Source organism: Nomascus leucogenys, chromosome 14, assembly GCF_006542625.1.
Source record: "Nomascus leucogenys isolate Asia chromosome 14, Asia_NLE_v1, whole genome shotgun sequence".
In the NCBI taxonomy this organism is placed as follows: domain Eukaryota; kingdom Metazoa; phylum Chordata; class Mammalia; order Primates; family Hylobatidae; genus Nomascus; species Nomascus leucogenys.
This window is the reverse complement of record NC_044394.1, coordinates 22,978,367-23,000,139: the sequence shown is the minus strand read 5'-3', so window position 1 is coordinate 23,000,139 and position 21,773 is coordinate 22,978,367. Positions and strand designations below refer to the sequence as shown.

The window sequence follows — 21,773 nt, the reverse complement described above, 5'->3', positions numbered from 1 at the left end:
CCCACAGGGCAACATGGAAATCTCTGCATGTTTGTGTAAGTGTAAGAGTGTGTGTGTGTGTGTGTGTGTGTGTGTGTGTATGATTTCTAGAAGATGGCTGATACCAGTTGAGGAAATAACCTTAAAAAGGACATATCATTAAGTGAAGAAACTATCAACAGATTTCTGAAGGTCAAAGAGTGCTTGTGGTAAATCAATACTTCACATCTTGAAGACAAAGGCAGGTGTGATCCCACATGAAGACTGCACAATGTTAACCAGATTACCAGCTGAAGGGCATGAATTGAGTCAGCAGGAATTTTGTGAAGGTAGAGATAGACTGGACCCATAAGGATGCTGGAAACTGGTAGGATAAAAGGATGAGAGAAAGCAGCAATACCTCAAGAAAAATACTTTTTTCCAACGCAGTTGCTGGCTCTCCTGGCTTTGCTATCAGAATCTGATAAACAATGAATGTAGGCTCCAAAGATAAGTATCTGGGTGAGTGTGGGTAATATCTAAGTTAAATGATGCCAATTAGTGCCTTATTTCATATACCATTTAAATGATAGTAGTATCATTTTACCCTTGACCCTAAAGTTAATCCGTTTAGCGTAAGTCCACAAACGTTTTCTTAAAAGGCCAGATTGTACTTATTTTTGGACTGCTATTTTGATACAAAAGCAACTGTAATGCAGTAAAGCAGACTCCCTCCCCTCCTAAAAAACGGTAGAGAAAATAGGAATAAATGGGTGTGGCTGTGTTCCAATAAAACTTTACTTTTTTTTTTTTGAGACAGAGTTTTGCTCTTGTTGCCCAGGCTGGAGTACAATGGCCTGATCTCAGCTCACCACAACCTCCACTTCCCGGTCTCAAGCAATTCTCCTGCCTCAGCCTCACAAGTAGCTGGGATTACAGGCATGTGCCACTATGCCCGGCTAACGTTTTTCTTTTTGTATTTTTAGTAGAGAGGGGGTTTCTCCATGTTGGCCAGGCTGGTCTCAAACTCCCGACCTCAGGTGATCCGCCCGCCTGGGCCTCCCAAAGTGCTTGGATTACAGGCGTGAGCCACTGCGCCCGGCCAAAACTTTACTTTTTGACACTGAAATTTGAATGTCATATCATTTTCATGGGTCACAAAATACTATTCTTTTGTTTGTTTGTTTGTACACAGGGTCACCCTCTGTTGCCTGGGCTGGAGTGCAGTGGTACAATCATAGCTCACTGCAGCCCAGCTTCTGGGCTCAAGGGATCCTCCTGCCTCAGCCTTGTCAGTAGCAAGGACTACAGGCACGTGCCACCACGCCTGGCTAATTTTTCTTTTTCTTTGAAGAGATAGGGTCTCGCCATGTTGCCCAGGCTGGTCTCAAACACCTGGCTTCAAACAATCCTTTCACCTTGGCCTTCTGAACTGCTGGGATTATAAGCATGAACCACCAAACACAGACTCCTTTTGATTTTTCTGTTTCAATTATCTAAAAATGTAAAAAGCCATGGCCGGGCGCGGCGGCTCACGCCTGTAATCCCAGAACTTTGGGAGGCCGAGGCAGGCAGATCAAGAGGTCAGGAGATCGAGATCATCCTGGCTAAGACGGTGAAACCCCAAACCCCGTCTCTACTAAAAAAATTAGCCGGGCATGGTGGCACGCACCTGTAGTCCCAGCTACTCGGGAGATTGAGGCAGGAGAACCACTTGAACCCGGGAGGCAGAGGTTGCAGTGAGCCGAGATGACGCCACCTTACTCCAGCTTGGGTGAAAAAAAAAAAAAAAAATGTAAAAAGCCATTCTTAGCTCATAGATTATACAAAGATAGGCAAAAGACCAGATTCGACCCAGGGGCCATAGTCTGTCAACCTCTCCTATTACAAAACAAAACCAAAAACAAACCAAACAAACAATTCTAAGATGAACTTTTAAAAGGAAGTAAGTCTCTTGGAACGTCAGATGTTTTCAAATGAATAAACCATGTTCTTTATATTTGCATGTCACTTCAAAACGTTTTATCCAGTCTTCTTCAAAACTGCAGAAAAGTGCACAGCTTGATGAATTTTCACAAACGAAACACAATCATATGATCGGCACCCAGATCAAGAAACAGAATATTAACAGCACCAACAATCTCCCCTCCTTCTCTTCATCTCTTCATCTGTCAATCACCACCACACCCACTCCAAGAGTAGCCACTATCCTGACTTGTAAGAGCACAGCGTAGTATAGTTGTCTTTTCGTTTTTTGGTGCGGTAGTTGTATTAGTCTATTTTCATACTGCTATGAAGAAATACCCGAGACTGGGTAATTTATAAAGAAAAAGAGGTTTAACGGACTCACAGTTCCACATGGCTGGGGAGGCCTCACAATCATGGCGGAGGGTGAAGGAAGAGCAAACGTACATCTTACCTGGCAGCAGGCAACAGAGCATGTGCAGGGGAACTGCCTTTTATAAAACCATCAGATCTCGTGAGACTTACTCACTATCAAGAGAACAGCATGGGAAAAACCCACCCCCATGATTCAATTACCTCCCACCGAGTCCCTCCCATGACATGTGGGGATTATTATAATTCAAGGTGAGATTTGGGTAGAGGCATAGAGCCAAACCATATCAGTAGTTTACTTTAAAAAAATGTTGTAGGATAAAGTTTTGTTATACAACAAAAAGAAAATTAGCTGCTAGGACTGAAATTCATATTTTTTAAACCATATAATCATAGACTGTAGAAATGGAAGTGATTTTAGAGAAGATCCATATTTACACCTTCATGTTACATCCGATTCCCATAGTAACATAACTAATATATGTATAATTCAATTGTCTATCCAAAAAGTAGTTAGATATGCATTACATACATATGTGGTAAAAATCTATATATCAATAATATTTGCATCAATAATGTTGACAATAAACAAAATAATAAATTAAATTTCTGGTTATGTTATTATTATCAAAGCTAATACCTCCCTCATTTTCATTAATTGACAGGGCTTTGAATTTTTTTGTTACAGTGAATATCTAGGAGAGGCCAGTACTTTCCACTATTGGCACTGCTAATAAAGAGGAAGGCCTTCAATTCACAAATGATTAGCTTTCATGACAAGGTATAAACTCAACAATATTTAATGATTTTATCAACTATTTGCTACATATATCAAGGAATGTCCAAGTTTTAGCTGTAAAAGCAACTAAATATAAAATAACACTTTGCTGATTTTATAGAGGCTACAATGGAAACTTTTTTGTAGTAGTCTAAAATGACTGGACATTTCAACAATTTGATAACAGAACACAGATTTTAAAACTATGTTCTGCATTTCCAAACTCTGACATAAACATAGGGGCAAAGTTATATAAAAGATAAGATAATATACCTGAGGCAGTTTTTTAACACTATTTTATACAATCTCCTATGCAATACCTTCTTTCTCCTCTACCCCGCTTCAAACTCCATGAATGTTTTTACCAGAAAGGTATTTTATGCTAACAGGATCTTAAAATGTTTGTTTTATGGAGAAAAATTTAAATGTGTTATCACTTAAGTGTGAGTACTAATGTGCAATTTATCTTGAAATAACTCATTAGTATATCTAAGAATAAAAATAGACTAATTCTAAAGATTTAAATGGGATTGGATAATCCTGCACAGAGCCGTTCTGGTCTCTGCTTTGCTATTAGCCTGCCTTGTGACCTTGACCCATGTCAAATTACCTTAAACTTCAGCTTCCTCATCTAAAATGTGATATTGTGGGTTTCTTTTTAGCTCTAAAAATATACTTTAGTTATTATTGTAAAAACATTAACCTAATCAATGTCCACGCAAAAGGATTCTCTTTTCCTGAAATGCCTGAATACAGCATATTTAAGAAAGGATTAAAGTTTAAAAACAATTTCTTGCAATGTTGTGAATTTCTCTAACAGTTCAGAGGCTAAATGTCAAAACATTTCAATATTCAGAAATGGATGGTTTAAATAATAAGAATATACTCTCCCAACAGGCAGTTAAACTTTCCAAATGCTGGCCAAAAAACTTGATCAACTCTACATCATTTAAAAGTGAGACTTCTGTGGCTAGCCCATACTGCTTAGTATAAATTCAAGCCAATTTAAAGCACAGTAACAATGCGGGCAGTCTCAGACTATTACTTTCAATGGGATTGAGTCCCTAAGGATGGCAACGACTGAGTCCCATTGAAAGTAACGGAGTAAGCAATCACATGCCATTACTTTCAAGGAGACACAGTCTCCGCTATCCATAATAACATGGTAATATAAATCTGCACTGACTCATCAGCATGAAGAATGAAAATGTAAAAGAATTTCAAAGCTGCAATTGTGCACCCTGAAACCAAAAAAAAAAAAAAAAAAACCCTCTGGATCTCTTGTACTCATAATTGATCAAAGTTGAAACATATTTTAGTGAAGATAGAAAGGTCCAAGAACCCAGGTTAAAGCAATGTGAACCCCAGGGATAGACTCTTGTCTTTCTCACATTTTCTTTTGAGCAATGGTTGGCATGCTGTTAACTGTTATCTGTACTTATACACCTATATCTGGGCCTTTTCCAATCCCACTTTGGTTTTTAGGTATTAATAACTCAGAGAAGAACAGTTTTTTTGCCCTAAGAACCACAGTTGGTCAAATTTATTATAAATGATCTTTTCCCTTCTGTCTTAGTAAGTGTGTGCTGATTTCCCTAATAGGTGGAAAAATGCAATCTTGATTTCTTTCCATACTGACATGTGGGTAAAATTCCAAGAAAACCTATGTCTTAGAAGATAGTTTGCCAAATTTTCTTCACCTCATTTCTTTTTACTGAATACTAGGTTTGAGCAAGAAGATGTTTGCTTACCTGCTCTTCTGAATCTGCCCTCAATCCTACTATCTCTACTACTAAAAACAATATGAACAAGATATTGGACCTACTGTAGATTAAGTGTAGTTGAGTGTCTCTTTGTTAATGGAATGATCAAGAGAATCACAAATACTTGCAAAGGTGTAGTTAAATGTGTATGAATATATGTTTGACATTTAGCTTCAAGATGAGGAAAAATGCCCGGATTGTAACACTCGCCAGTTTTCATGGTGTAAATATTCCCATCATGGCTGACTTCAAGTTACCAAGATGATGATACTAAATGTAGAGGACAGGAAATAGCACATCATTATATAGCATTTTCACTGTAAAGATAGAATAGATGTAAATGAACTCAAAACTATAAAGAAGAGTAAAGGTTTATAAGGTAATTAAGTGATAAGTTTTGCGCATATGTTACATTTATTTTAAATATAGTTAATTTGCCAGTCATGGTGGCTCATGCCTATAATCCCAGAACTTTGGGAGGCTGAGGTGGGAGGACTGCTTGAGCCCAGGAGTTTGAGACTGCAGTGAGCTATGATCACAGCACTACACTACAGCCTAGGTGACAGAACAAGACCCCATCTTTATAATTTATATATATATATATATATATAAATGAATTGTAAGTGTAAAATTTTAATTGTTAATAATGGCTGTGTTTAATAATGGGCTTGCAAAATTACTGACAATTTAACAATTGCTTCTTGTGAGCAAATACTGGCTGGCTCCAGCACACCACTGTGTGTTTTTCCCTGTAAGTTGCAGCAGTCAAGTTCACATCATGTCAAGGATCACCAAGAACTTGCAAATAAATGAGGACTTTCCCAGGTTCCTCTCAGCTCCCCTTTGCTGCTTGTGTGCCCTTGGTTTATTTTTAACTTTGAACTTTCCTTTTGCTTTTGCTAGGTGGTTCCTTCAACTCGTTCCCCAAAACTGGGAGAAAAAAATTGTTTCTTTCAGCAACAATTATTGATGCATTTCTTGCTTCTGTCATCCACCTTCCTTCATTGTGTCCATATGTGGCTCAGCTACCTATACCACCAGAACTTCCAATGCCCAGTTCCCCATCTTCTATCTGCATTCTGCTGGATCCTTTCAAATTACCACTCTTTAATGAACCAAGTACATTAATTTTTAAAACCATGCCTTGCAATGTCCTTATGCTAATCAAATTCTGGCTCCCTCTGGTAATGCCACTATAGTCCAAAAGCCTAAACAATAAAAGTCAGTGTCTCTAAAAATGGGCAGCTCTTAGAGAAAAATTTTAAATGAAAAATATTTTCATTATAAAATTAATGTAGGGTCTGTGAAGTGGGGAAAGTATTAGTTTTCCATTTTAACCTGGGAATACTATGTTGTTTTTCACAGGCTGTCAGTGTTCTACAAAATATAGGGTAAGCCATAACTTAACCTCTAAAACAGCATGCAAGGCTCTCAAAGAAACTGCCACCAAAGAGTCAATTTCTAAAAATTAAAAGTATAAAATCAGACTTCAGATACATTATCCAAAGTATTTTCTAGAATATATGTCTATAGTCACTTAATAAGTGCTTATCGATTTATATTACAAAATTATTTTGCAACATATAGAATGTTCTGAAGTAGAGGAATCTGTGCCAATACAGATACTTTTAGAATCTTTAAGGCCACATATCACAAAATCAGGAGCCCTACAAAAAAATTTGAAAGTTAAAATCTCACTTATATCATGAAAAGAAAGCTTAACAATAAAAAGAAAACCTTTCATAAATTATTATTATTATAACAAAATCTCATTCTGAATAGAGACCATTCAGTTACTAGCCTAGAAACAATCCCCTCCCTTTTCCACTTAACTGTATCTCAATCTTTCCTCTATCAAAGATAATTCCCTTTGGTCACATTATTCTTGCCAGCAGTATTTTGGACATACTCTCTGGCATTAATCTATCCTTAATATTTATGTGTTTCAGAGAAGCCCAAAGAACACAGTTAAATAATGGGAAATAATTTAAACTGTGTGTACAAATTGTCATGAAGAAATGAAGAAATTGTGTCAAAACAGAATTTTCACATTATAATAAAAAAAGAAAGGAATGGTTTTGAATGCATACTGTCTTCTCCAAAAATATTTCAATCCCACTAGACTGAAATTTGAAGATGTCACCATTGCTTGTGAAAACTCTTAAAGCAGAGAAACTATCCCATCCAGCACTTGAAAATAGATAAATATGCTCTTTTGAGGAATCTCATGAACATTTTTTAGGAGCTATTTTGGCTATGTCTACAAGAAGCAATGGTACTGGCACGAGACACTTTGTATTTATTTCCATACTCACGTACGACTCTAGAATTTTGCCTGGTTGTCATCTTACTTAAAACAGTCTCAGGAGTATAAACAATTTTCAACATGAAAGTACTAGCTAGGTGATAATATTAGCAACTAAGCATGAATAGGTTTAAACAAGCTTGATTAATTTACATTTTTAAACAAGTCTTCCTCCTTTTTTTCTTTATTTGCTCCATCTACAGCAGCCTCAATTTTTTTCTATTACATAGAAACTTTTATATTTTTAAGAATTTGTCGGCCGGGCGTGGTAGCTCACGCCTGTAATCCCAGCCCTTTGGGAGGCCGAGGCAGGTGGATCACGAGGTCAGGAGCTCGAGACCATCCTGGCTAACATGGTGAAACCCCATCTCTACTAAAAATACAAAAAAATTAGCCGGGCGTGGTGGCAGGTGCCTGTAGTCCCAGCTACTTGGGAGGCTGGGGCAGGAGAATGGCATGAATCCATGAGGTGGAGCTTGCAGTGAGCCGAGATTGTGTCACTGCACTCCAGCCTGGGCAACAAAGTGAGACTCCATCTCAAAAAAAAAAAGAATTTGCCAATGAAAAGAAGGTAGTCATTTCCTAAAGTGTTCTGAACAGTACAATCAAAAGGAAATAATAACAATAAATTAAAATAGTTAAAATTCTTCTTATAGCTCTTTTTAGAAGTTGTTTTATCTTACTAATACTGGTCAGAAAATAAAAATCTGTCAGTAAACAGTCATTTTTCAGTACTTTTTTTCCTGGCAGGTACACACATTTAACATCTATGAATTGAGGAAGAAGAATAAAGGAATAATGATAGAACAAGAAAGATAGAAAGACAGAGATTGAAGACTGGTTATAATAACATTTTAATTCAGTTCTTCCTAACTACAATCAAAACAAAAAAGAAGGAAAATTTGACAGTAGATTCTTATTTTAATGTGGTTTTGACATAGAGTTGGTGATCTCATGGGCAAATATGGTACATCTAAAACACAATGCCCACATGTAACAGTTTAGTTTGTCTCTCAGATGAATGGCAATTATTATACAAAACCATGTTTACATTTGGTAGAAAAGTGCCAAAGAGTTTTGCTAAAGGAAGAGAGGAAACTGACTTAAATGTGGAAATCTGGCAAAGTGCACCTAACCTGCAGAAACTCAGTTTGATATTTCAGAAAATTTGAAATTTAATATAGCTATTAAGCAATAGGTAAGATTTTCAAGGTAGGGATAAGTGGGAAGCAAATTATTTAAATTCTGTGGCCTTTCCTACACGGAGCTTCTGATTTGTTTGTTTTATGGTACATTGTGGTTTTAGTTCACCTTTCATAGCCTCCAATAGTCACCAGGCTTTCCTCTAGACGTTTTGAATGAGTTTTCTGTGTACAATATTTTATTACAATTTACAAATGTTTTCCTATGTAAAGTCCCACTTTCTCTTAAAGGATTCTGCAATCAGAGAACTTCAGGAAGTCCTATAAAAGTTTGTTGACGGGTGTGGTGGCTTACACCTCTAATCCCAGCACTTTGGGAGGCCAAGGCAGGTGGATCACTTGAGGTCAGCCTGGCCAACATGGTGAAACCCTGTCTCTACCAAAAATACAAAAATTAGCTGGGTGTGATGGTGATGTATGCCTATAATCCCAGCTACTCCAGAGGTTGAGACAGAAGAATCACTTGAACCTGGAAAGTGGAGGTTACAGTAAGCTGAGATTGTGCCACTGCACTACAGTCTGGGCAAGAGTAAGACTCTGTCTCAAAAAAAAAAAAAAAAAGTTTGTCACAGGACAGACAGCCTAGTAAACTTTGCTATTGTAATGCTGCTCCTCTAATAAAGTGGCAACCACATTCTTTGAGAAATGACTGTAGTTCTTCTGTTGTGAATTCAATTACACAAATTATACAGACAAGTTTAACATTCTTTAAATGGAAACGGTGTTGAAGCCACAAAACAGCTTTTCACATGGTATACATATAAAATCTAACTCTAAATGCACTTAAGTCCCATTCTCAGTTTCTGCAAACTATCTTTCCCTGGAAAATTCAGGATTCTTTCGGTGGATATCGCTGGAAACAAAATAATCATAAGGGTTTTTTTATGGTTTGTAAATTTTAAGACAAAAGATGGTAAATAAATCATTCATACATTAAGAACGATTACCAGCCTGTAAAGGGGGATGCAGGATCACCTTAGATATATTACCCGCAATGCTTTTCAGGACGGCAGCTAATTACCAGCAGAAAGGTCATGCAAAAAATAATGTGATTAGAAGAGGCTGAAGGGAAAAAATAGCCACATATTTGGACATAGACCAAATTCCCTTTTTGCCACTGTAACTGAAAACCATTGCTTCAATATTTAATGAAACGCTTATGCTGCAGCACCTGGTCACATTGTCAGCACTGCCTAACCACTGCCTCCCCCGTGGGTCATTACTGCAACCATCTGAAAGGGGGCAAACTGTTCATCGACGACAATAATGCCCGTCTTTAAGAATCTACAGCTACAAAACAGCAGGAGACAGAGTTACTTTGGCTTTGATCTTGGGAAAAATGGCTGGGGGCAAAATGCTGTTTCCTACCATCAGAGACTATACAGTTAGCAATAATTCTGTAAGTCAAAGCTATTCACAGGACTCAACTTGGCTGCCCTGCTTTGCTTTCTCTCTCCCCTTGCAGAAAGCTAGCAGCTCCTGGTGAGAGATCCTTGTCAACAGGAAAACACTAGTTCACGCTACCCTGCTAATGATCCAATGCATCAATACCTCAAACAATCACAACAAGCAGATGTCCTAAGTTAATATAGACTTCCCTGGGATTTTCCTAGTGAAACATGGCTTTAAAAGGCATTAGTCTTTTGTCCTCACTAGAGAACGGCTAAATCCTGGCACCAATTCCTTGGGTATGTGAACCTCAGCCTAATGGAATTTAATTACTTTAGTGGTATTAATCATCTGTACAGTAGAGCAAAGAGTATTTTATTACCACTTTTAAGGGTTATCGGCACATTTATTTCAAATGAAATGTCAAACTGCATTACGTGTAAGGCATGCCAGTTTTGAATTCTACAGCCTAGGTGAAAATAAATTTACAGTTTAAAACTCTTCCCCCATCATCAACATCCCACCCATTCATAGTAGCAGCACATATGTAAGGCTCTCAAAATTAAAAGAAATTAAGTGTTGAATTAGCTATTCATTTTTTACTCTCTAGTTTTATTCCTTATTCCAACCATTTTGACTACTCATTTGCAAAGGTTGCTTTACACCAAGGACCCCAGGAACACCAATTGGCATCAAATAGGCTGTGACACCATTACAGGCTTAGTTACAGAAAAGTGAGGCTAATCTTGTCCATTATCAGACAACAAGCACCAGCTCAATAATATAAGATTCCTCCAATTCACACCATGTAGCAACTGCTTTTGTTTTTGTTCATATTCAGGGAAAATGAATGTGTGCTTTTCTCTTCTCTTGGTTGTTTTTAGCGCAATCTGAATTGTTCTATAAAGAACTCTAAGAAACTCTTGCATCATTTATAAAGCTCTCCTCCTGTGCTAAATAGATTCAACAGTGGATTGCAAGATGCCAGACTCAGGTTAATTCTATAGACTTCACTAAACTTTCTGTTTGTCATAAAGCATTTCTACACAATTTTGGGTAGCCAAGTAGAAGAGTGAGAATCAGAAAAATGCAGGACAAAGTCCTACACATGTGGTGGGAAAGCTCTCTAGGGCTCTGGAATGAGGTTGCCTCAGTTTTAATCCCCCTAGAATTACTTATGATCTTCTCAATAAATTCCTTCACCTCCTCAGTTCCCTCATCTGTAAAATGGGAACAGAAGTAACAGGTTTATGTTAAGGTTCAAAGACAATGATCCATATACAAATAAAATAATCCTAGCACAATTTCTGATGTATCGTGGGCTCTGTTATATTGTCGTTCTGATTATAAGGAAAATACATGATATTTGAAAAGCCATATAACCCACCTTCTCACATGGTTCAATGTCAGCGTTGAACAGATTCCATATAAATTGCAGTGACTTCTAAGACATCTTCATTTGTTTCCCTTCCCCAACCCACCCCTCCTCCACTGAAGTCCTTATAATCCCCGACCTGTTCCACATCCACCTGTTTAAGGCATTTTCCACTCATCTCATTTCAGAGACATTCTGCAGTGAGAAGCAAATGAGAGCAATTTGTGACATGAGATACCGCATGTGCAAAAGACACATAATTAGTGTCAAAATGGATGCATTTGCTTTTTAAAGTCTATTTGTCCTGTGATTTCAAATGAATCAAGCTGCTATATCTCTCTCAACAGCTTCATACTACTCCATAATGAATTAAATGGCTCCTTTGAAAAAACAGTGTAAGCTTTATGAATAAAATGCTTTTTCAAATGTTGGGATAAGAAGGACTTAAAAAGACTCTTATGTCTAGTACCCCTTAGTTTAAAGATCTTCTCCAAACTCAGAATCTTTGAAAGAAAAGCATTCTCCAAGAAAGAAAAAAAAAAAAAACACTTTTTTTCATCTTTCCAAACGTTATAATTACCAGTGGGGGGTAGAAAAAAATCTACAGTATTCAGCAAAGGCAGAATAGGACCCTGAATTTCCCTACCCCTGCTTAGCACTCTGATGTCCTAAACATGCAGTCAAGGCCCCAAATTCTTTTCAAAGACATTTCATAAGAGAGGAAAGAATATTCCATTCGAAGCTCTAAATGTTTAGATGCTACTATTCATGTGCTCTATTTCTCTCTCTCTCTTTCTTTTGTGAATACCTTTGTTTGGTATTGAAATAATATACCCTCTGAGTCCATTCTCTTAACTCTACTTTCAAATAAGCTTGGTTCCTATAAGCTTCCCAAACCTTGGTCTTTACTAATCTCTTTTGGAAAAAAGAAACAAAAAATGTTTGCACCTGAATAACAGTAGTCTCTGGAAAAGGCAGAAAATCACTTAATTGTTTGGAAGACCAAAACTACAAGTGATTAAAGGAGAGAATATTAATGAATAGCTTAATTCAGATTATTTACAAAGTCCAATTTCTAGTAATGAGGTATGCTTCATATTTCAAGAGGAAGTTAAAATTAGTGCTAGGTTTATGGGAATAATCTTTTCCTATTCGAATATGTAAAAAATAAATAAAGATAAGGAAAGTCCCAGATTCCATGCAGTGTTCCACGACAGTCAAATTTTTTTCCTCATTGTCACTTGTATTATAAAAAGTAATATCATTGTGAATCCTGAAAAATAGGCTCGTAGTGAAAGGTCTAGAATTGAATCCTCGTTCCTTTTCATTCTTTCAACTATAAACTCTGTTTCTTCATTTCTGAAATGAAGATAATGTTAATCATTTTAAGAAGCACATGAGGATAAATGAGATAAAATTTATATGCCAAGTTAAACTACATAAATCCAACATTTTATGACAAGTATATTAAAAGAAAAAGAAAATAATTTCATTTCTTTTCTTAGAGGAAGCCCCAGGCTTCACAATAGTGAGCTCAGCCATTATTTCTAGGTAATAGGCACAAAGTTTCCTTGGTAGTGAAAAAGTCTTTTATATAATCTACATGTTCCAGCCTGGAATTCCTTTCTGGTAATATATATGTTCTCCTTCTATACTGAGAAAACACATAATGCAATTTGTTTTGTTAATTAGGAAAAAAGGATGAGAGACTTTATTTTACACTTTTGTGTCACCCTAAATGGACATAAACTTACAATAAATGTTACATGTTGATTGGGACCAGATGCCCAGGGTAAATACACAACCTGGGAAAGAATAAGACCACTAGCCTAGAAGTTCTGCTTCCACCACTGATGTTCCCATTCAGTTCTTTTAAATCTGCAATGCTTTTCTGACCAATCCCGATAACTAGTTTTAAGTGTATCATTCCAAACTTCAGCTAATACATTAAGTTGCTAATTATTTTATTATAAACATCAATCGCCCAACGTCCTTTATTGTGATGTTTTGAAAAAAAAAAAAAGTGACTTCCGGCTTACTAAAACTTATTTGGGGGAAATAAATTATCTTTCTGTGAATTCATCCCCAATTTACTCCTTTTTCCACATTCCTCTGATACTTTCATTCTCTGCTTGACATGTCTGAAGGTGCATTGACCGAAATTAGACTCAGTATTCTGGATGAAAGTATATCATTATTTGACATCACATCAACTTAATATTTCCATATTATTTTCTCCCTTTTTTAATGCACCCTGGGGTCCTATTTGCCTTCCTAACTGCCTCTGTGTGATGAGGAGACTTCATTGAGCTTTCCAAGATGACTCCTAATTCATTTAAACAGCACATACTATTTTAATCATATCTGTTTTCATAGATACCACATATTTTTATAAACTGTTCTTTTGCTAACTTTAGCTTTCTTTTATGTGAAATGTTCTAGATCAGATAAGTAATACAGTATTCAAAGATATAATGATAAAAAGTTATGTTAGCTCAGTGGCAAAAAAATTGATGCTTCAAATATAATGTTAATTATTTCTACAAATATATGAGAACTCCATTAAAAGATTTTCATGAGTTAATATTGAAATATTTAACACTTATGAAAGAGATTTATGTGCCTCTCTTGTTTTTCGTAAGTGTCTTTGCCATTTTACTAATTAACCAAAGATATCTGTGTTTAGACACATTTTATATCTATCACAGCCTATGCTCTTTCTACATTACTTTTTCCTGCAGTAAAATTAAAGCATTCAGTTCTACACACTAATCTTCTTCTAGGTAACAGATTGCAATATTTTGAATACAAAAGTATGAGACAGGAAAATGGGACTTTTGGGCTCTCATCCCAGATCTTCCGCCCAATGTGTGCTGTGCTCCTGGATATATACTGCCTTCTCAGTTTGCCTCAGTTAACTTGTTCAAAGAATGGATGTTGCAGTTTTAAGTGTCTTGCAGGACATCACAATTTTCATGTTTTTTTTTTAAATGTGATTCCTGGTTATTTTCCCCCAGATTGTATTTGAGTATTCCTAATCACATCTCTCTATACTTGGCTAAAATTATGACTGGTCAAAATGTTTCCCACGCCATAGTCTCGGACTTAAGTTTTGTGGCTGAACTCTATTGCTAAACCATTTCTGGTTCTTTCTAACCAATTTCAGTTTTCAAAGCGTATTCATTACTGCAAAATTAAAAGAAGGTATTTTGTTCCCCATACTCATACTTTTCATGATCCCAAAGCCTTTCTTTTCAAATTTTATCCTGTTTTATTTGGAAAGAGGTATCATTTTGTCACTCCTTTAAACCAACAGTTTAATGACATCCTACTTTTGCCCTGCCAGCATGCCTATCACACAATTTCAGATACAATGTGTTCAGGACATTAAAAAAAAAAAGAAGCTCTATCAGTGGTCTCAGTACAATTCTATTAGCGGTCTCAGTAAAGCATAATTAGTAAAATAAAGATATATGTATATACTTAGATATAATGTATTAGATATAAATTTCTATTACATTATTTTTTTCAAATAGTTACTGTGTTCCCTTGAATCACCCCAACTGCATATTAATTTAGTTACTCATTGAAAAATGTGGTGACTTTTTTTTTTTTTTTTTGAGATGGAGTTTCGCCCTTGTCGCCCAGGCTGGAGTGGAATAGTGTGATCTCGGCTCACTGCAAACTCTGCCTCCTGGGTTCAAGCAATTCTCCTGCCTCAGCTTCCCAAGTAGCTGGGATTACAAGCTCCCACCACCAAGCCTATCTAATTTTTGTATTTTTAGTAGAGACGAGGTTTCGCCATGTTGGCCAGGCTGGTCTCAAACCCCTAACCTCAGGTGATCCACCCGCCTCGGCCTCCCAAAGTGCTGTGATTACAGGCATGAGCCACCACACCCAGCCTGTGACTCATTTTTATAAAGAGAAATAAAACATAAAAGAGAGTGGATACAGGGATTGAACATGAATAGCACATTGTAGATACCTTATAAATATTGCTGACTCATTCATTTAGTTCATTATTCTATAGATATTTATGAGTATTTATTATGTACCAAGCACTATATCTTTTAGCTGGGGCTGTAAGAGTGAACAAAACAGGAAAAATCTCTTCTCTCACAGAGCTTACAAACAAGAAATACGAATTAGCTTCCCTGACTACCCTAGGCACTGGCAGTTTTTGTCGGTCAAAAATAGTCATTATCTACAATTTCATGTGGTTTGTCCTAAATGATATGTCAGATGGTGAGAAGTCACATCAAGAATAATAAAGCTGGTGTAAAAGAGAAAGTGATTATATGTAGGATATTACTCTTTTAAATTTGGTAGTCAGGGAAGAAAGAACCTTACATAAGCGAGGAAGCAAGATGATGCAGATCTCTCTGGTTAGAGCATGTAAAGATCTGAAGCGGGATTGGGTTTGGTTACTGAGAGCCAGCCTCAGCACCACTGTAGCTACAGCAGCTTGGGCAAGAGGGAAGAGTGGAAGAGGGTGAGGTCAGTGAGGTGGAAGCAGCAAGATCATGGAGGGTCATATGGTGGGTCATGTGGCCACAACAAGGAGTTTGATTTTACTCCAATAAGACTGAAAGTTTTGGGACGGCTTTGAGTATAAAAGTAAAATGATGCAATTTCCTTTTTAATGAGATCATCCTGTTTGCTAGGTTAAGAATAGCATCTAAGAGGATAGAGAAAAGAGCAAAGGCAGGGAGACAAATTAGAAAGCTCTTACAACAATCCAGGTAAAAAAATAAGGGTGGCATACACCAGATAGGTAGAAGTAAGGCGGTGAGAAGCAGTCATATTTGGGATGTAAACTGGAGATAGTGCTGCCAGGTCTTACTACAGATTGGGTGTAGGCTGAGAGAGAAAACAGAGTGGAGTGAGTTAAGATCACTGCACAGTGTTTGACCTAAGCAAATGCAAGAATGGAGCTGCCTTTAACTACTGTGTGGAAGATGCACGTTTGGTGGGCAGGGTGGAAAAATCTGAATTCAGTTTGGAACATGATGAATTAGTGGGACTTATTAGGCACTCAAGTGGGGATATCAAGTAAACAGATATATAGATTTTGAGTTCAGAGGAGTAGTATAGGATGGGGACATGGGTTTTAGAGTTACCAGCTTTTAAATGGTATATAAACTAATGAATGACACTAGATGGTGTCACCTAGGGAGTGATTACAGATAATGAAGTGATGAAGGCTAAGGACTGAACCTGGAAATAGATCCATATTAGAATGTCAGGAGGATGAGGATGAAGCAGCAAATGGCTACTGAGAGAGGGATAATCAAGAAAAGAGATGTGTCCTGAAGGCCAAGTGCAAAAAAGTATTTCAGGAAGGAGGGAGCTGATTAACTATGTCAGATATTGTACATGGGCCATGTCAGAAGAAGAATGAGATTTAGCCATTAAATCTGGAAACACACTGGTGACAGTGACAAGAATTAGCCATTGGATTCAGAAACTCATTGGGGACACTGACAAGAATTAGCCATTAGATTTAGGAGTTCTTTGGTGACACTGACAAAAATTGTTTTGATGAAACAGTGGAAATGAACACCTGGCTGGGGTAGTTGCAAGTGAGAATATTGGAAGAAAATGACTAGAGACAACTTTGAAAAAAGAGTTTTATTATAAAAACAAACAAGCGGTATAGTAGGAAGCAGGGCATTTGCAGGTAAGATAATTTTTTAAAATAATAGATGATATGACAGCATATTTATTTTGCTGATGGGAGTGGCCAGGTAGAGAAGGAACAAGTGCTAGTGCAGGAGAGAGAAAAAATAATTACTGGAAAAACTCTCCGTGAATAGGGGAGAGGAAATGGAATCCAGGGTAGGAGCTAGAGGTTGGCCTTTGGAAAAACATGGATAGTTTATCCACAAAAACAGTAGGGGAGGCAGAACGTGAAAATACTCTGCTAAAAGAATATGAGATTGACTAGACTAAGGTAATATACTGGGATTTCCAGTAGTACTAGGGTTCAGTTGGGGTCAGTGTTAAAGTGGATTACTGGCATGGTTATGAGTTTTTCTCTAGAAATACTCAGATGAGCCTGCAGCAGTGGAAAGATGATGTAAACAAGGTGGAAATTTGTCTAGGTAAAACGAAGAGAGAGAGAGAGAACATGGAACTTAATGATTACAATCATGGACCATGGGATCTAATAGGAGTAATGAGGACACAAAGGAGATGATTACAAAAAAAAAAAAGTAAAAATGATTCAGGGACCTCTTATGGGAAAGTTGAGATACTAGAAGGAAGTAGGGAGCTGGCAGGATTAATGGTGGTCAGAGAGCAGTTAGCTAGAAATTGGGATGACAGTAAGGGGTAGAGTTGTTGTTATTACCAAGTTGTAGCATAACAGCTTTCAGAGTCACCCAGAAAGCTTGCTAAAGGGATTGCATTGCTGGGCTTCACACTACAGAGTTTCAGATTCCAGATTTAGGGATGAGCCCCCAAATTTGCATTTCTAATAAGTCCTCTGTGATGCTGTGTCTGTCAGTCTGAGGTCTACACTGAGAACCACTGATCTGGGTTGTGAGCATGGGTCAAGGAACTTGGAGGCTGAGGTATTAGAAGATCACCCACATAATGAATACATGAACACAGCTAAATCAATCCACACAGAGATCTTTATTCAGTCACTAATTGTGAATCCAATATTAAGTCTGCTGTGAAGTCTCATACAGAATTAAAAACAAAACAAATACACACACATGAAATCAAGAAATGCCTTCACTTCTGTGAGACAACATTTTAAAATAATGTCTGTCCCACAGGCAGATGCAGCACATTTATGGGCTAATTTATTCTGCTGCAAATTATAGAATTCCTGGTGTGCTTTTTGTCCAGAGAAAAGGACATGTATTTTTGAAATACAACACATAAGTTAATGTTAAATGTCTAGGAGCTCATTACCTAAAATTTTACTTAACTATTTCCTTAAGTGAATAATAGCACCAAATTTATAATTGCAAAAACTTGGATTTTCATGTATGTATTAACGTTGTATGATGAAGTCAGATCAACAAAGAACATTCCACTATGGTAATAATATGGTATTACTATGGTAATACTATCACCATCCAAACAAAAAGCCCTTGACACCAGCTTTGTTACAGAGTATTTTAGTTGTGGTGCCTTCTAACTCAGACCCTCAATTATCTTTGAGTCACTTACAACCTTTGAAAATCTGATAAAAACTATGGGCTCTTTCTCTACGTATTATGATTCTCTACAAATTATATTAATCATACAATTTCAGGGAGTTTAAGGGCCCTATGAAGCACAACCATGTTAAGTATCTTCAATCTAATGGAAAAATGACCACAGAACTGCAGCAAAAACACCTTTTGTATCTTTCCTTTGTCCATATCACCCACCGTCCTTTCTATGAAAAGTAAACTTCTTTTGTTTAAAAAATCTAGTATGTTTTCTAGGCACAAAAAATTTTTTGAATATATCTTTGGTGATCAAAATAAAATCAACAAAAACTGAACTAAACATAAATTTTATTAGATTCTGGGCATTGTGAGGCATCCAAAGAGACAGAAGGTTATGGCTTTAGATCTCAAGAGTTTTACAATATGAAAAGAAACATAAAGCAAAGACACATGAAATTTACCTGAATATATATGGGTGTGAGTAAGGATTCCAGAAAGCAAAAGGAGAGATGTCACAACACTGATAATAAATCTGTTGTCAAAATAAGAGTTCAAATATTGAGAGCAACAAAGGCATTGGCCCTTCATGTCAGAATAGTGAAAAAAAGAGGCTTTCGGAAAGAATGATCCTGGAGTCAGGCCTTGTAAGAGGAGGTGAAACAAATGAAATCAACACATAGAAAGGATGTCTCAGAGCCAAAGGCTACCTGTTGGTCTGAAATTTGAGATGTTTGCTAAGTTCTCCAACAAGATGCACCACACCTGCCATTGGAGAGTGGAATGGGCCAAACAGTGTACAAGATCTCAGTACAGCAGATGAGCACATTCAAATCAATGCAGAAGCTAAGTACTATAAACTATCCTCCAGGAAAGTTGCCTCCCGGGCTCCCTGCCAATGCCTAGGGAATATTCTGCCATCAGCCTTGTTCAAAACACACACTATCATCATTGTTCCCATTATTACATATCTGTGAGGCCTTTACAGTTTCCAAAGATGTTTCCCACGTATGGCCACATTTCTTGCTGTGAATAGTAGTTGTGTGGATCTTTCATTAAGCAATTTCAGGGAGACAAATAAAATAAAGAAAATGGATGCAATTATTTGACCTATGTAAAATCTTGCAGGATTAAAAATAAGTCATTAAGAAGTCACGCAGATTGATGTAACTAGCACCAAGAGAATAATGCAGCAAGTACATTTGCTATTGTTTCTTGTAATACCCATGTAAGGTCGAGTTTCAAGAGTCAAAGAGAAGAAGAATATAATTTGCCTCTGGATAATTAAAAAGGAAAAAAAGCATCACAACCTTCTGAATTTCATAAATTATTGAAACAAATGCATTTTGCTCTTATGTTTTTTTGACCAAATTCTCCAAATTAAATAATGCTGTCAAAATTAGAAATAAGCACAGTATTTTACTAATAAGTTTTCTGGTTAATTCAGGTATAGTACATTGAACATAATCTAATACTTTCTTTCGTAATTTGCAACCTTGAAAGGTCTTCTGATCATGCTGATCATCAGTGATCTTCTGGGGCAGCATGAAGACTAAGACTGAGTTGAACTTGAATGGACTTCACTACTAAGGTGAACAAGGCAAGTGCTGAAAAACAAATCCACTTAATTAATGGTTATGGCGAGTTAGAATTTAAGTTATTAGGCTTTTAAATAAAATAACAATTTTAAACTTTGCATTTTAATTACTTTATCCACTTCACCTCCTAGACCTGGCCTCACTAGCCTTAAAACTTTATTTTATGCCTTTATAATATGCTTTTATTAAAAAGCTTGAGAAGTTTAGCATATCTTTGATATATATAATGAAGATCTGACATATTGAGAAAAGCTATCTTTTCTGAATACTCAAAACATTCTATTACTCAGAACTTTTGCAACTTTATAAAGGAAGCACAAAGAAATCTGGAATAACGGCTAGATCCCCCCCGAAACATGCTGGAGTCAGGTTCTGCAAAATCCTGAGGCATTTTCTGACTCCTCAAAAGCCAAAATACAATACATTTGGTTAAATTTTTAGAGGAAATTAATTTGGCTATAGTTATTGGAAAATTAATAATCTATCAATTATATATGGAATACACACACAGATGAATATTTGGTTTGCACTTTTTTCAATCAGTCCAGATAAGAGTTCACTATATTTGTATTCATTCTTATTATTATTTTAGACACAGGATCTTGCTCTGCCACTCAGGCTGGAGTGCAATGGCATAATCAGGCATAATCATAACTCACTGCAGCCTCAAACTCCTGGGTTCAAGTGATTCTCCCACCCCAGCCTCCCATGTAGCTGGCACTACAGGCATGCACCACCACACCCAAATAATAGTTAAAACTGTTTTTTTTCTTTTCTTTTTTTACTATATTTTAAGTTCTAGGGTACATGTGCACAATATGCAGGTTTGTTACATATGTATACATGTGCTGTGTTGGTTTGCTGCACCCATTAACTTGTCATTTACATTAGGTGTTTCTCCTAATGCTATCCCTCCCCCATGCCCCCACCCCACGACAGGCCCTGGTGTGTGATGTTCCCCGCCCTATGTTCAAGTGTTCTCATTGTTCAATTCCCACCTATGAAAGGATCTCACGATGCTATCCAGGCTGGTCTCCAATTTCTGGCCTTAAAAGATCCTGCCAGTTCAGCATCCCAAATTGCTGGAATTATAGGGTGTGAGCCACTGTACCCAGCTCCTCTATTCATAATTTTAATCACTAACACCAAACCCTCCTCTCCACAACTATCTACCATAATGTAGTTGAAAAGATGAGTGAATTGTTCAGTAAAATGTGCTAAGTTTCTGATTTGCCATGAAAAACTGTACACACTATCCTGGAAGTAAAAGATCTAAGAAGAAAACCCAAATTAATCCAGGACCAGGAAAAAAGCACAGGGTATATAATTTCACCCAATAGCAAGTAAAATCTCCAAACTACACGTAAAATTTTGCTGACTGGATTGAGGCAAAAGATTAAAAAAAAGCAAGCAAAAGTTGTGTGTGTTTTTTATGTAGTAAAAAAAATTGGATAATCATATGCTCTGCTCCACTAGGAAAAAATAACAAGATTTAAAATTGTTGTAATAAGGCAGTGGTTAAGAGTACAACTACGTTATGTAATTATCATAGTTATACAATTAGCCAATGTGAATTACTACACTTATTAAAGGGACAAAAATGACTCTGCTTAGCAGATATAGATAAGTTATAGTAAGGTTTATAGGCTGAGAATAAAATTATGTCTGTTTTGCAATAAAAATGATTTTAAATAGAAAATAATAAATAACGTGAGTGAATATGCAAGTGTAAATAATTAGTTTAACTTTTATAGAGGGCAAGACCTCAGTTTTATTATCAATAGTACATCATATTTGTGTCAGCTCTGTACAACCATAGCCCTCTTTAGTTAAAGCAAACATTTGGTGTGTCATTATGGATTTAATGTCTACATAAGCACATTCCTTTTTTTTTTCTTTTTT

The 21,773-nt window shown here is 36.7% G+C and overlaps 1 long non-coding RNA gene across 1 annotated transcript in view; it reads right to left on the bottom strand.

Annotated features, from left to right (window-relative positions):
* LOC105738564 overlaps positions 1–11,304 on the bottom strand; it is a 557,312-nt gene extending 546,008 nt beyond the window's left edge. Inside the window, exon 1 of the long non-coding RNA XR_001114387.2 lies at positions 11,120–11,304. This is a non-coding gene — a long non-coding RNA (uncharacterized LOC105738564). The remainder of the gene's footprint in view (positions 1–11,119) is intronic.
* Between the last annotated feature and the right edge of the window lie 10,469 nt (positions 11,305–21,773).